This window comes from Hyperoodon ampullatus, assembly GCF_949752795.1.
Source record: "Hyperoodon ampullatus genome assembly, chromosome: 11".
NCBI lineage: Eukaryota > Metazoa > Chordata > Mammalia > Artiodactyla > Ziphiidae > Hyperoodon > Hyperoodon ampullatus.
Window position 1 is genome coordinate 30,640,541 of NC_136924.1, and position 16,412 is coordinate 30,656,952.

General features: G+C 47.5%; 1 protein-coding gene across 1 annotated transcript in view; it reads right to left on the reverse strand.

Annotated features, from left to right (window-relative positions):
- The window catches only part of SYN3 (synapsin III), a gene marked incomplete at both ends in the record, with an annotated part of 425,000 nt that overhangs the window by 31,599 nt on the left and 376,989 nt on the right, over positions 1–16,412 (reverse strand). The window lies entirely within an intron of this gene.

Here is a 16,412-nt window from a genome sequence, read left to right on the forward strand (position 1 = left end):
GTTATAAATGAGCACCAATGAAGTTTCCAAATCTCAACTCAGGAAGCTTCACAAAGCAGCCTTCTCAATATGATAGATGTCCAAAGATGCCAAAATAATAACTTTATTACTTCTCTGTGTTTTTGTTCCTGGAAGTCAAGTATCTTATATAGTCAATCTAACAAAGAAAAGGTCAGATTGTTTCCTTTCTTTGCTTCTGATTCTACAGAGACTCGTTTCTGAACCACCAGGAAAGGTATAAAAATTGCTGTCTTGACTCAGGATCTTAACAGGTAGTCACTCACTCCTAGTCAATAGAGCTATCTCTGGGTTGAGAACATTCCATAACATGCATACAGATGACTGTAGACTCACTGTCAGTATAAGTTGTTCCTTGAAGGTTTCTTCTCATTTGGGTTCAAGGTTTTACTCAGAAATCTGCACACTCACAACTGGCCCTATCGTAGTAGCCTTTGTCTCCGCTGCTCTCGCTCAGGCTGCGGCCACTCTCGGGCCGGCTCCGCGGCTGCTGTCCCCCTACGCCCGCAGCTGCGCTCCCTGGCGCACTCGCCGCTGGGTAACTTGTTAATATAAAGAAACTACTCCTGATCAAATGTGGATGACTTGGATTGTTGTTGAGCATTAAATGAGATACATGTAAAGAGTTTAGAAGAACTCTTTGTTCATTACAGGCATTCAATAAATGTTAACTATTATTATCGTTCCTTTTTATACCCTTGACACCCAGCATAGTGTTTGGCACACAGCAGATGCTCAATAAATATTTGCTGAAAGAATAAATGAAGGGGCCAGTCATGGGAATAGCTGGGTAAAGAGAATCTAGGCAAAGGGAAAAGGAGGTGCAGTGGCCCTTGGGCTGATGCTCCTGGTGGAAGAGACCCACTCACAAGCATTAGCAGAAAACTGAGCCTTGACATCTTTTTGTGGAAGCTGAGGGCTAATAGGGATTCATGCTTGAGGTAGGGCAATCCCACTTCCTGTTAAAGGTGAACACTGGGAATGGGGTCAAGATCCTTCCTAGAAGAAGGTTTGGAATTCAACTTGATAGACTTGAGCAATTGAAGTCCATCGCCCTATTTCAATAGCCTAGAAAACATTTCGGGCAAGTGTGACCGGCAGCTCACTCCAGCCACATCCATCTCCCTCAAGTTCCCATAGAAGGCCCACTTTGGAGCATGCTCCATCTGGTGTGATGGCTGGGACAAGCTTGTTTTTTTCAAAGATAACTATTTGAGGCAACTTACTGAACCCGGTTATTTGCGAATAAGCTAAAAGCTACAAGGGGATCTACCAAAAATAATAACTGTAGCTTCAGAACACTTGCTCTGTGGTCTCTTTCTGGCAATAATTAGCCGGTTGAGCCAGCTGGATATTCAGGCCACTCCTAGTTCGAGATAATAAAACCGTAACTCTGGCACACAAATGGATGCTTGTTTTTCTGTTTTTATAACAGGAAGGCTGCTTCCAGCTCATTACAAAGTGGTCTGTGCTCGTTAAGAAGCTAATTAGATGGAGTGAGGGGGAAGAGCTAACTCTCAGCTTTCCCTCCAGTAAATGTTTTCCAGTCTTGCCCCACCTAGACTCTCAAGGCAGGACTAAGTGCAGGTTCTGTGCTTACATCATTAACATCAGGCCATGCTTACAGAGTTTAGCTCAGAATCTTTCCTGAGCTCACATCAAAAGCTTGAAAGAGGTAAATGTGAGTTTCAAAGAAGCCAATGCAGAAATTCTGAAACTTTCTGGATTTACGATGCCCATCTCAGGAATGATTTCACGGCATTCCAAGGCCAAAAGAAGTGCTAAGCAGCTTCATTTGTTAAGTAGTTAGAGCTAAATAGCTTAATAAATATTTATGTTCTAACAACTTAGTAACTGAAATAAACAATGCACATAATATTTTTATTTCATTCTTAAATAACTACAATTACTTACAAATGAGATGTGTGTGCTTGCTGGGCACTGCACAAATTCCCGAGCCCTTAGAATTAGAGAGGGTGCTTCACCCGCATTTCCTGTTCCACACTCATTTTCACAGAGCATTGCCTTTTAGCACAACTACCGCCCAAAACCCAGTTTTGCAAAGATGTGATGTCATCGAAAGGAACATGCTGTGATCTAATGTTGAAACTGTGAACCACCTCGACTAGTAATTTGCATGGTGTCTGACCGTTGCCCAGAACTGCTGTGTTTCCCTTGAAAATTAAAATATACTCTGCTGCCCGAGGGCGTTGGGTGCAGGGTTTGGGAACTGTAGGCCTAATGTTACTACTTTTGGCACCCTCCCCCCAGCAGTGAATAACACAAGCCTCTGGTGCAACATCCCTGGCGAACAGCCTGTCTGTTCCTCCTGTGAAACGTAGGTCTGAGAAACCCATGGGGGCGGGATATCCAATAAACCCGTCTGGGCTTTAAACCAGTCCCTATTTTAGGAAAATTACAGGATATTGAGCTTTTTAAAATGATGTAAATTCTGTTCTAGATTGATTCATCAGGACCAGGCTCTTAGCTCAAATGTGGGTTAGTTAACGAGCGTAAGGAGACTATTTGGACGAGTCCTTGAACATATCTGAAATAAAATAAAATGTTGTCTAAGTGCTGTATTAAACAGATAATCAAGGCACAGTCCCTGCCATTGAGGAGTTCACAGTCCATGGGAGAGAAAGGCACACGGACAGGCAATTCAACCGAGGGTGATGGATGTTGTGACAGAGGCCAGGTGTGCAGCACAGGGACCCTGATGCACCCTGGGGTGGGTGCCAGGGAAGGTTTCCCAGATGAGGTGATGGATTCTACTCCAACTTTCTCTGTCATGATTATGAAGAAGAGGATGAATTTAAATCCAAAGTTTCTCTTCTCTTTTAAATCACAAAGAAACAGTCTGAAGTGGGTGTTGGCACGGGGCTTTATATGTATCTCATTATTTTCACATGTATTCTTTCAAGATATCTATTTCTTATTGAGCACTAACTATGTGCCAGGAACTGTACTACACAGTTCACCTATAGTATCTCATTTAATCTTCACAAACAACCCTAAGTGCTTCCAGTCACGATGTACCCACCCGAGCCCTGTCTCTGCAAACAACTATAAAACTGGAAAAAATTAACGAGGCAACTGTTTTGAGGCAGTGGGAACAGGCCGTGCAAGGCTGATCCCTGAGACAAAGGACATCGGGAGGTGGGCCCCATGTGGGCCCGGCCCCTTTCCCAGCCTCCTCTCAGGCTCTCTGCATGTGGTCGTGACACTGGCACTTCCTCAACTACCCCAGCTCTTTCCTGCCTCTGGGCTTATGCATGTGCTGTTCTCTCTCTGCAAGGTTCTTCACTCTTGTCCTTGCATGGCCAACTCGTTCTCATTCCTCAAGGCTTTGCTCATGTGTCACCACCTCAGAAGTTCCTCCAACAGCTCTGCCATGTTTTTCTCTTTTAACAACCCGTTCTTCTCTGGCCTAGTACTGAGTAAAGTTTACAACTGTATTTCTTTGCTCATTTATACCCTATCTGCCTCTCCCACTAGCCCATGATTTCCAGTGCTAGCACAGCACCTGGCATGCAGTAGGTGCTCAATAAAGAGATGTTGAATGGGGACTTCCCTGGTGGCGCAGTGGTTAAGAATCCTCCTGCCAATGCAGCGGACACGGGTTCGAGCCCTGGTCTGGGAAGATCCCACATGCTGCGGCGCAACTAAGCCCGTGCACCACAACTACTGAGCCTGCGCTCTAGAGCCCGCGAGCCACAACTACTGAGCCTGCGTGCCACAACTACTGAAGCCCGCGCGCCTACAGCCCGTGCTCCACAACAAGAGAAGCCACCGCAATGAGAAGCCCGCGCACCGCAACGAAGAGTAGCCCCTGCTCACCGCAACTAGAGAAAGCCTGCGTGCAGCAACGAAGACCCAACACAGCCAAAAATAAATAAATAATAAATTCATTAGAAAAAAAGAGCTGTTGAATGAATAAAGGAAGGATGTAATAGATTGGTCCCTCCCTTTCCTGTGGGAGGTGGGGGAAATGGGGAGACAGGGAATTCCTCCTCCCCTTTTACAAAAGTCACGGAAACTCAGAGACCATATAGGGCAGATCTGAGAAGGCTTCGTGAAGGAGTTGGGACTTGAAGACAACATGACCACTCAGTCAATCCTCCTGGCATCCTTGAGAGGGAGATGTTATCCTCCCCATTTCACAGATGAGGCTCAGAGAAGCAAAGGACATGTCCAAGGTCTCCCAGCTAGTAAGTGGCGGGATAGAGACCCAGGTCTGGTCTGGTGAGTTCAGAACCCCATGATCTGTTCACGACATTGCCCTGCTTTGAAAGCAAAGGATCGAGGCAACTCTTCTCCTTCCTATCTTTTTCCTCCCCCCCGCACCCCGTATCCTTGCCTGGCTTTTTGCAAACTCTACTGACAGATGGACTTGAGCTGGCAAAGGGTAGTTCCTGAGAGCACAATGGGGCAGGTGCCCAGTCTCTTCCTGGAAGGACCTGGGGAGGACAAACTCTGCCAGCCAAACTCCACAGCTGAGGTGTCCCCCAGCTGATGACTCAACCCAAGGGCCCTTTGGCCAAGGCAGCCTATGCCAGGGACCCCGGCATGGCTGAGGCTAAGAGCTGACTCACAGGGCGGGCTGCCACCACCTGAATCACCCACTCCACCTCTGGCTGGAGAGAAGAGGTTGGGGGCTGGGGTGGGGCACGGGGCTGGGACCACATGACTCATCCGGTGAATAAATAATAACGATGATTGTAATAACAGTAATGACGGACCATGACAGCTACTCTTAATGGGTACTTTTCATGAGTCAGGTGCCATTCTAACAGCTGTATATTAATTCACATAGCCTTTGTAACAATCCTATGTAGTAAGAACTATTATTTCCCTATTTCACACATGAAAAGACTGTGGCCCAGCAAGGTTATGTAATTGGCTGCAGGACCCAGAGCTGGCATGTGGAAGTGCTGAGATTCCAACCAAAGTCTGTCTGACTCCAAAGCCCAGCCATTCATTCAATAAATATTGAGCCCCTGCTATAAGCCAGGCACTGTCCTGGGCACCAGGGATACACTGATGGGGTTGAGAAGTTAGTAAACAAATAAATATATGACATATTAGGTAGAGATGAACATTATGGGGCAGATAAATTAGGCTAAGGGGGTGGGGCTTACAGGGGTTAGGGTGGGAATGTGATTTCATATCGAGGTTGTCGGAGTTTTCCCTAATAAGATGGCATTGAGCAGAGACCTGGAGGAAGTGAAGGAACTAGTGATGGGCCTGCCTTAGGAGGGGAAGGATGAATGCCAAGGCCTGAGGTTGACCTTGGATTGCTGAGTGTGTTTGCCGAGCAGCAGGGAGGCTGGTGTGGATGCAGATCAGAGTGATGGGGCAGGGGCACAAGTCATGCGGGGTCCAGAGCCACTGGGAGGATTTCAGCTTCTACTCTGATGCTGGGGGGAGCCAGGGAGGGTTGGGGCAGGGAAATGACACAATCTGACTTGCAATTTAAAAGGATTCCTTTGCTGTGAGAAGACTAAAGCAAGGGCTAAAAAGCAGGGAGACCAGTTGGAAGGCTACTTTAACACCACGGGTAGGAGACATCAGTGGCTTGAAGCAGGGCGGCAGATTCTAGAAAGATTTTGAAGGTAGAGCTGAAAGGATTTGCTGATGGGTAGGACGTGGGATGTGAGAGAAATGCAGGAGTGAAACATGAGCTCAGGGTCTTTGGCTGCAGCAACTGGAAGGATGGGTCCCCTCTCCCCCTTGCCTCCTCCCCAAATGGGAAAGGCTGTGGGAAGAGCAGGTTTGGGGGGAAAACGAAGTGCTCAGTTGTGTCCATCCTCCGAGGTCCTGGTGGACGTTTGGTCATACAAGTCTGGGGTTCAGAAGGGAGGGCTCCCCTGGAGATTTAAATTCATGAGTCAAGGATGTACAGATGGTTCAGAAAGCCATGGAATTGAATGAAATAGCCTACGGGCCGGGAGGAGCTAGAAGGGGGTCAGAAGACTGAGCCTCACGAGCCAGAGTGTAGAGGTTGGGGAGATTAGAGGGAAGCAGCAGAGAGGACAAAGGCACAGCCATGGAGGCAGGAGGAGAACCACAGCTCTCTCTGTGACACCATCCTGTTAAGGAACCAAGTGGGCTGAGGCTTCCCAGAACTCTGGACTTTTTGGTGCAGGAGAATGGATCTGGGTGGTCATTCAGGGGCCACTCGATTGCTCTTCAGCCCTCTTCTCTTCCTTAAGGTGAGTCTAGGTCCTTCCCTCCTATTCTCTCCCCCTCTCTCCTCCCTTCCTTTCTTCTTGCCTGGTTTACAAAGTGCCTTCATGTTCCCTCCTGTGGCTGCTCAGGGGAAGCTGGGGGTGTTCAGAGCAGGGCATCATGGGAAGGACTGCCATGTCACCCCAGAGTCCACCTTGGGTTCTCAGCAGAGACAGATACTCTAAGATGGTTCCTGCCTTCTGCAGTGAATTCTGTGGTGTGCCACCCGGATCCCCCCTTAAGGACAGAGGCACCTGTTCCCCGAGCTGCCTGGGGTGGTGGATGCTGAGGGCTCATGGCTGCGTTTCTCCCCAGGAACCGCCCTCAGCTAAGGGGAGATGGCTTGCCCAAGTTTACACCACATTTCTAGGACAGCCCACATCCGGTGACTGATTGCGGCAGGAGTTCAACGGCCCAGTCCCTTGCCATGATTTGGGACAATTCTGAAGGGCCATCTCAGCTCTGGAACTCCTCATGGAGCCAGCTGAGGTCCCTATTGTAACTGCACTGCAGTTCAGCTTCTCCCTCTGCCTAATCTAATCCTGCTTCCCTCACTTCCCAAGGCAGTGTTCCCAAGTGCAGACCCCAATACGCAGCGTGTAGCAAGTCCCCATCTCAGAGTCTACTCAATATCGATTCCCCGCTTCATCCATCCTAATAGGACCCCAGTTTTGTTTAGGTATCTATCCATCTCCACCCAACCACGGGTTTCAGGGGGAACTGAAGCTACTCCCCATACAAGAGGTGAATCCTGATTATATTCAGTCAATCAGAACACAGCACGCTTCTCTCACTGGCCCAGGGCTGGACTCATGAATAAACTGTCTCAATGAGGCAGAAGAGAACATCTCACTCCATGATGGACATGAACAGGGAGGCAAGAAGCATATAACCCAGAATGCCACTAGCAGCCAGGGTAGGACAGAGGAAGCTGCCCAAGAATGAAGCTGGGCCTGAGGCCAGCCAGCAGAGACAGAATGAGCCTAGGACCTCGGTGACACTGAGACACGAATCCCCAGGCTTTCAGAGTGTTTAAGCCAGTTTGAGGTGGAATTTTCTTTTACTTTCAGGGTCGATTCATTTACTTGCTACTGGCTGTCTAAACCTGCTTTGCTGGCCCATGGGTGTGTCTGCAGGAAGGTGTTCTTGTTGAGGCTCTTGTCTGAGGCACAATTTTTCCCTCCGAAGGGACTTGGGGGCACGGGGTCCTTTTCTTCAGCAGCAGCAGAGTACCTTTAGGTTGGGGGAAAGCTATCAGGGGACTCTCTCATTTCCAAACTCCTGCAGTTTCCTCCCATGTGGAGGGAGTGACACTGCTGGCCCATCTGCCCCTGTCATTCACTCCTCCTCAAAGGGAGTGACAGATTCAGATCAGAGGGTCTGAAGGAGAAATGCGGCACACGTAGAGGAGCCCAGCCCATTCTCTCCTTTCTCTTTGGGAGCTGTCTTTCCCACAAACAGCACGTAATCTGCTCTGCTTCCCCGATGGTAAGTGTTTTGAGTCAGGCCCAACATGGGGAAGCCTGAGGCAGCCCAGCAATGTCTGTGTTTGATGGGCAAATCTGCTAATTCTGGGGTTTGGTTTTGAGAAGCCATTTGCCTGCACACTTAAGCCACAGTCTTTAATACCTTTATTTGTACTAACGCACTTGATTTTTCAAATTCCTTACTATTACTACACCCCGGCAACTCCCACAGAGCCTGCAACGTGGCTGACTGGTTGGAAAAGGGGATTGTAGGAGCAAAGTCAAGCATGAGGCTGGTCGATGACCTTTAATGCTTCTTCCAATCCCAGACTCAGTGATTCTATTATCTGACAAAGAGAAGTACTTCAATAGTGTTGAAGAGACAACCCCCTAACACTTAATTTCAAAAGGCATTCATTCAGTGGTTCCTCATAAGAGACCTTCCACAATGAATAGCAAATAGCACCATTGCTAGTGGTTTTATAAAAGTTGCCAGAATCTTCCCTTGACCCAACTGGAACCTCTCTCCTGCCCTTTCCCACCTTCCTTGCATGACCTCCTGGCTTTGTGGGCTGAACAGAGGGCAGCAGGCTCCTTGCAGAGCTCATTAAGGTCTGCTTTTTACTTGCCTGAAAGCCATGCTTAGTAAATCTCCTCTCTGGGGTCTGAGAACTCGACCTTCAGGCAAGGCACCATCTTGGTTGACTTGCAGGGTTTTGACTCACCGTGAAATGATCGCCCTCTACGTGACAGGCCCTGACTGTAAGCCCGTCTCCCCCGTGTCCCTGCCTAGCACCCCCTTTGTCTGGGCTTTCACAGGGAGTGTCTCGACCCTGGACTTGACCGGCTCTGCCTCCCTGTCAGCACTTCTTGGCTAAGCTGCTCCACCCCACTCTTTTCTGCCCAACAGGAGAATAAAGGGAGCCTCAGAGCCTCGTAGCCGGATCAGATTCCAGATCGTTGTAATGAAAACACACTAAGCCAAGCAAACAAAGCAGATGCTCCCTCAGCCGGGCTTATTATTTCCACCTCTCTGTGGACATTTCACTGCTTCGGGCCATGTCTGTCTGCGAGCCGCCCAGGGTCCCTCCTTCCCATCGGGGTCATCAGCCTGGGCTTTCATGGCACGGGCACACGACCAACCAAAACCAAGAAAAAGAACACTGAGAGCCAGGAGGCTGGGAAGGGACCTCACTGGGTGACCTTGGGCAAGTAACCTTCCCTCTCTGAACTCCTGGCTTCAAAATTAACCACGCTAGCTTAGGTTATAAAAGTAAATCAAGGGCAGCATTGTCCACAATAGCTAAGATATGGAAACAGCCTGTGTCTGTCAGTGTATGAATGGATAAAAAAATTTACGGTGTGTGTGTGTGTGTGTGTGTGTAATTGAGCCACGAGAAAGAAGGACATCCTGCCATTTGTGACAACATGGATGGACACTGAGGGCATTATGCTAAGAGAGACAAATCAGGCAGAGAAAGACAAATACTGTGTGATCTCATTTATATGTGGGATCTAAAAAAAGCCAATCTGATAGAAACAGATTGTAGAATGGTGGTTACAGGGGCCAGGGGAGGGGGGGGAATCGGGGAGATATTGTTAAAGGGTGTAAGTATGCAACTAGAAGATTAAGCTCTGGGGATCTGATGCACAGTGAAGTGATTATAGTCAACAATACTGTATTATATATTTCGAAGTTGCTAAGAGAGTAGACTGTAAACGTTCTTACCACAAAAAAGAAATGATAATTATGTGATGGGATGGAGGTTTTAGCTACGCTAAGGTGGTAATCATATTGTAGTACATAAATGTATCAAATCAACATGTTGTACACCTTAAACTTACACAATGTTATGTGTCAATTATATGTTAATTTTAAAATGTAAATCGAGGTTAAGAGTGTGGTCTCTGAAGCCAGACAGCCTGGCTTTGAACTCTGGCTCACCAAATGCCAAAAGGGGGTTCCTTGACCTCTATCTCCCAGCTCCCTCAACTGTAGAGTGGTAATTAGTACCCAGCTCAGGCGCTCTAGGTAAGAGGGGTAGGTTAACCTGTGTCCAGTCCTCAGGCAGTGCTGGCACACAGCACGCTCTCAATAAATCATCCTCACCATCATTGTTCCTAAGATGCCCACGGTCTGTAAGGGGGGTCAGGCACGTAGCTGAAAGTGCACCGAGGGTTCCGAGGGGGCGGCAGAATTCTGCACAGGCACAGTGCAGGCACAAAGTCGGGGCCACATCCACTGAGGGCTTGGGGAGAAGTCCAGGGAACTCTTGAACTTGAGCTGAGTCTAGTGTTGAAGAGGCTGACACGGTGTGGAGTGATCATGGAAGATAAAAGAGGGAGGGGAAGGCAGAGGAGCGTGACACCATCTGGCGTGTTTGGGGACTGGAGAGGGAGTGGGTGTGAGGGGCCCTGGGTGTGCGGAGGCCAGTGCTGAGAGGACCCCAGAGGGTTTGGTGGATGCTGGGGGACCTTGCAGGCTTTATTCACGGATAATGTGGAGCTACTGCTGGGTTTTAAGCAGAGGAGGGATGTAGCAGTTCTGGGTTTTAGGACCCCAGTTCGGCAGACACTGTGGAAAATGGATGGGAGGGGCCAGCCAGGAGCCCTGGCAAACATTTACAGGCAGTGATTGCTGTAGTTTGGACCAAAAGTGATGCGGAACTGACCTGAGGGAGAGGGAAGAGAAAGGCAGGGAAATGCAGCAAATGCTCGTGGTGGATGTGGGGTCCAGGGAGCCAAGCGGGAGAACCATGTGCTGAGCGCTGATCACACGGCGGCCATTGCTGGGAGCCCTCTACACCGGGACTCTGGCCACGCTGCAGTGAGGCCCAGGGAGGGTGGAGGAGCTTCAAGGTCACACAGCTGGTGAGCAAAGGAGAAGCATGCCTATCCACAGTCTGGTTTCAGAGCTCCCAGGTATGACTACCGTGCATGGCCGCCTCTCTACAAGAATGGCTTTTATCCAGTGCCTTGCATGCGCCGGGCATTGCTCTAAGCCCAAGATCACCCAGCTAGTAAGTGGCAGAACTGTGATTCAAACCCAGACAGTGGAGCTCACGCCTTATCACTATGCTGAATTAGTTTGGGTGTCATTCTGATTCAGGTGAGACCACAGGAGTGGACGCGATTGTCTAAGGCATTGCTGTCCCTACAGCCACAGGTGTAATTCTAAATTTTCTAGTAACCACATTAAAAAAGGTAAAAATAAAAAAAGATGAAATTAAGAACATATTTTATTTAACTCAGTGTCTAAAAATATTTATCATTTCCATGTGTAATCTTTATAAAAATTAGGAATGAGATAGGTTCTCTTCTTTGTACCCTAAGTCTTTGAAAATGGATGTATATTTACACTCACAGCCCATCTCAATGGAGCCACATGTCAAGGACTCAGCAGGCATGTGTGGCTGGTGGCCACCGAATAGGACAGTGCAGGCCTGAGGAGTCACCTACAGTGAGAAAGAGGGAGGGACAAGGATGGGACCCCAGGGCACCTGGACCGAAGGGCGGAAGAGGGGAATGCAAAGGAGGTGAAGAAAGTCTGGCTGGAGAGGAAGGAGGAAAGGCGGGTGAGAGTGGTGTTCCAGAAGACGAGGTAGAACTGCATTCCAGGAGACAGGGCAACCATGACAAATGGCCAAGGAGCAAAACAAGGGGCTTAGGACTTTATCAGGTTTGTCCATCTGGAAGGCATGAACGATCTTTGCCAGAGGAAGTTTCGGGGAGTGGTGGCAGCTGACTTAGGAAGGCTTCACAAAGACATATTTATTCTTTGCAAATCGGAGTGAGATTTGAACATGCTGCAGTGTTGGAAAGATGCCAGCGGAGAAGTAGCGCTGAGAACCAGGGGTGAGAAGGAATGGACAGGTAGCCAAGTCTCAGAGGATATGGGTGGAAATGAGAGCCAGAGCTCAGAGGGAACACGAACTCGGAACAGGAGACACGGCAGCACTGAGACAGGGAAGATGGGTGTGGGGGAGGGCCAAGGCATGGCAAGGTGTACACACGTGAGGGCAGAGGTGATGAGGTGACTCTGCCAGCATCAGTGAGCTCTGTGACAGGGGCGTGGTCCTCTTTTTGGGGGAAGGATGTGGAAATTGCAGAGTGCAGTGAGGTTCTGGAAACACCACCACGGGGATGGGAAAGGCAGCTGACTAGGGAGATATAAAAGCTTTGCAAAGACAACTGGGGGCTCCTAAGGCTAGAGGCCATACATTTGTAGTTGCAGCATCAGATCAGTGGTCTTGGTTTAGAAGAGATGAAGGTTCATGGCCGGACTGATCCAAGGTTGGGAGTTCCAGGGCAGGTGTGACAGGAGGACTAGAGAGATTGCTCATTCATTCAGCAAACATGTATTACATGGCTACTCAGTGCCAGGTACTATTCTAGGTGCTAGAGATCGTACGCAGTGTCAAACGAGACAAGATTCCTGCCTCCACGGAGCTTATGGGAATGGTTTTCTCTAAACGCGTAGTAGCCTCCTAGCATAGAAGGGAAGAGAAGTGTTCTGTGGTGAGACTCAGCTTGTTTGGCCAACAATTGAGATGGACTGAAGTTTAACATTCCACATGTGGAGCTGACGTGCTCCACTGTCAACTCAGGGGACAGGGGAGAAGGTGGCTGCTCAGGACAGTGGGTACTGATCCTGAAGTCATGGAGACAGGGATTACCACCTCCATATGCCTGGAGGGGACTGATGAGGCTCAGAGAGGGTCTGAGACCACACAGCCAGTAAGTGGGAAGATTGTCTTGGGCCCAGAGCCTGCTGCTTTTACTTCTCCATATTCTCAAGTTGATGAAGCCCCAGGAAGAACAGGTTTGTTGAGCCCCTTGTGGACATGGGTTCTCTACCTCTCTCCTTCTTCTCTTGCCAACCCTGGTTTGGGCCAGAGCCATGGCCATTTTATACACAGATGGAGGTGTCAGGGGAAGCTTGCTAATGAGGATGGTCCCCAGCTCCAGAGGGGACTAGACAAAGGTGAGTAAATTCCTCTGGGTGATTCAAGCTCCTAAGGGGAAAGGCAAGGTTGTTAGGGGCTTCCTGGGGTGGCCAGGACAGAAGCACCGTCAGACTTTGCTTCTAGCTGTTCTGAGGCAGCTCCGCCTCAAAGTCCTGGATGATGCCAGCCTGCGCTCTCTGTGCCTTGGCTGTGGTCTCTTTTCTGCCTGGAATGCTCTCCTTGCTCCTCTACCTAACACCTACCATCCATCAAAGCCCTAAAACCCGTCGCCTTCGCCAGGAAGCCTTCCTGGTCCACTCCAGCTCATTAGAGCTCCTCCTGCTCCTCTGAACTCTTGCAGGGCTCTATACTACTTTATTTCACTTTAAGCAAAGTCTTTATTTTCAAGGAAAAAGTGCATTTTCTCATTTTCTGTTCTAGGCATAAACTTTAATTATTTCCAGTGGAAGCAAAACCTCCTGAACCCCTTTCAGTGTCATCTAAAACTTGAACTTCCTCTATTTCTGGGTAAAATATGCGTTCACAAATGAGATGTGCAATTCGATCACACTTTTTGACTTCAAACTTTTCTTTGCCCAAATTAAACAGTACAATACCAGCGTTTCCTCTATAATCTTCATCTATGACACTGGCTCCTACATCTATGAAGTGTTTTGCAGCCAAGCCAGAACGTGCAGCTACTCTCCCATAGTACCCAGAAGGAAGAGCTTTGTGAACGTCGATTTTCAGATGCCAAGTAGTATAGTTCAGAGGCAGAGGAGGAACAGGTGTTTACTGTTCACTTAATTATGAGCATGTGTTCATTCACTTAGTCCACAAATATTTATTGAGGGCACTGTGCTAGGCACTGAGAATATGGTAACAAACAAGACAGATAGATGCAAGGGAATGTTCTGGTGGGGGGGAGGTGGAGAATAAATAAGCAGATAGATAAAGAAGTGGTTAGGTAGATGGAAAGATAGGTATAAACAGGTAGGAAACAACTAGTTTGCAAGTGCATTGAAAGACACAAGCAGGAGAGTGAGATAGAGGATGTACTACTGTGTACTGATAGAATTTTCAGGGACTTCCACAAGCTGATTAATCAGGCCAGGTTTGTAGAATCCCATTTAATAGGATATAGGCTCTACTACATCACACTTTTTTTTTTTCCTCGCACAAGTCACAAAGATGTTAGATAAATCAGATGAAATTCTACAGGCAGCACAGTGAAAGCACAGGCTATGGGGTCAGGCTGATCTAGGTTCAAATCCTGACTTAGGCACTTGTAGATGCCATGACCTGGAATGAGTTCTTAAATCTTTCTGGGGCTCAATTTCCTCATGTGTAAAATGGGGATGATAATATTTATACCCATCCTCACAGAATTGGGAGATTAGAAATGACATCTCTGTCTATGTCCATCTAGCCATCTATCTATCATCTATCTATCTAAACATCTATTTCTCTAAGTGATAGTTATTATCAAATGCATAAGAGTTCTAAAAAATACAAAATGACCCACACATGGAAGGTACTGCTTTGAGCATGGGTTTGGGAATCAGACTTTACTGCTTACTAGCTGTGTGACCTTGGGAAATTTCTCAACTTCTTTAAACCTTGATTTTCTCAACTGTAAAATGGGGTTTATAATAGTACATACCTCATAGAGTTACTACAAAGATTTAGTGAGATAAACTATGTAAGCAACTGAATGGTGTCTGGCACAAAACAATGAATGTAAGCTGCTTGTGATTAACTAAAAGGACCTTTACGGATAAGGTATCTAGAGATTTTGTAAAGTTATTATACACAAAGTATAGAGATACAGAAGTATCTCTTTTACTTTCCTGGCCCTAGTGGCTTATATTTTCTGGGTGTGGAGGCCTCTCTCCCAGTTGTCTGTAGAGTGGTTTTAATAGGGGCAATGCTGAAGGCGTGTTAGGTATAGCAATGCCATACCTAATCTTGCTCGTGGGCAGATCCTGTGGTCGATTAAACATGGTATTTAACTCCCCTCCCTCCACACACTGCCCTTTTAGGGAGGGTTTGAAAACCTGCTGACTTTCCTGAAGGACTTAGATGTTGTCTGTCTCCGGCCAGACAGTGGAGGAGGATGCTGAGTGTGGCGGTCCTACCAGGGGATGGGTAGACGCCTTGTCTGTCTGGCTCCCTTGTGAAACATTGAGATATTAAAGGCCATTGTAAACATTTTTCAAAAAACAATAGAGAGATTTCCTTTGTGTGGGTTGGGATGTGACTCCCTGGAAAGGGGTATTATTCACTTTACCAAAGTTAAGGAAGTTAAGGGAGCTGTGCTGAGGTTTGGAAAAATTGAGGTGTTTTTCTTCTAATTAAAAAACTTAATTTTCATTTTGGGGTTGGATCTGCGCAGGTTTCTCTCCCAGGAGGATGTGCCTTGTAGTAAGGACAGGGGGTGTAACAGGGAGGTGTGGGGAAGCTTTGGTGGGAGGAGAGAGGGCAGGGTGCTGAAAGCTCTGGCCTGGGTATGTGGCCTTCAATAACTATGTTTATTCAGTGAACAGCTCAGAACCTCAGAGTGTGAAGGGACCTGAGAGGGCATCTGGTCAACCCTCTCATTTTGCTGATGAGGCAACTGACACATAGGGAGGGGTTAGAATCAAGGACTGAGACTGTCTCCAAGTCTGCCAACTTCTCCCTACCAGTGCACCACAGTGTGGTATGCATGGCATTGGCGGTCCAAGGGATGACTTAGAGGGTACGCAAATGAACATTTGACTTTTAACAATTAGATATTTATTTCAATGTGTATTAGGAAAAACTATCTGGGCCATAAAACTCATAATCTATTATGATATAAAATGTCATTGAAAAATACATTTATTCAAGCAAAGACAGAGGGAGCGTGTTTGTGTGTATGTATTGTATGTGTGTATGTGCGTTGTTTTAAAAATGCTGGATAAATAACGGAATAGGTCTGTAGGTTTGTTATAAATCATGACTACAGTCCACCCCATCTTTAGGGTTATGGTGCTGCACAGTGAAGACTGGGGAGGCCCTTCTAGGTTCTCCTAGGATTTGGCATTTTCACTCTGAGAAGCAGCAAACCTCTGACTCCTCAACCCCCAGCATCCCCTTTCCTTCACCTCATCCTCTCATTCAACTTTCTTCACAATTTCTCCCTTCCCTTCCCTTTGTCTTCCTGCTGATCTCCAGTGCCCAAAATAACCAGCAGGCAGTGGGAATAGCTGCTAATTCTGTGACCTCTGGGCTAATCCGTGATCTCTCCTCATCCCAGGATCTGGGATTCACACAGAGCCCTGGCTGCTGGGAGCCAGAGTCGGGGGCCTTTTTCTCATCCTGTCTCCATGAAATTTCAAGCTTACCCCATCTATTTGCCTTTTTCCCAGATCTGCCTAAACTGTAAAAAACAAAACAAAATGAAAAACAAGCAAAAAAACAAACCCCAAACAACTCCACCTAAAATATTAGTGGTTGACAGGGGATAAATATGTCACCAGCAGCCTCCTCCTACAACCCCTAGTCTGTGACAATGGTACATTAATAGGCCTTGGGATATTCCCAAATCATAACTAAAAAACAAAATCAAAAGACTATGAAGCTACAATGAAACATCATTGTCACCCAAAGTGTACACCATCACAGTATCATACAGAATACTTTCGCTGCCCTAAAATTCCTCTGTGCTCTGCCTATTAGGCCCCCCCTTTAGCCCCTGGCAACCACTGATTTTTTTTTTTAACATCTT